The sequence below is a fragment of the Calidris pugnax genome, unplaced genomic scaffold, assembly GCF_001431845.1.
Source record: "Calidris pugnax isolate Ruff unplaced genomic scaffold, ASM143184v1 scaffold535, whole genome shotgun sequence".
NCBI lineage: Eukaryota > Metazoa > Chordata > Aves > Charadriiformes > Scolopacidae > Calidris > Calidris pugnax.
Genome location: NW_015091323.1, coordinates 194195 through 194415, shown reverse-complemented (window position 1 = coordinate 194415; position 221 = coordinate 194195). Strand labels below are relative to the sequence as shown.

Sequence of the window (221 nt, the reverse complement as noted above, 5' to 3'; positions counted from 1 at the left end):
AGCCGCCCCCCCATCCAGCACCCCAAATCGGACCCACGCTTTTGGGCCCCCAAGGGTGCTCCCTCCCCCAGCACCCCAAATCTGACCCACACTTTCGGGCACCCAAGGGTGCTCCCCCCCCATCCAGCACCCCAAATCTGACCCACGCTTTCGGGCACCCAAGGGAGCCGACCCCCCATCCAGCACCCCAAATCGGACCCACGCTTTTGGGCACCCAAGGG

General features: G+C 66.5%; 1 protein-coding gene across 1 annotated transcript in view; it reads right to left on the bottom strand.

Moving 5' to 3' along the window:
• PPP1R13L (protein phosphatase 1 regulatory subunit 13 like) overlaps positions 1-221 on the bottom strand; it is a gene marked incomplete at its 3' end in the record, with an annotated part of 12928 nt that overhangs the window by 7622 nt on the left and 5085 nt on the right. The window lies entirely within an intron of this gene.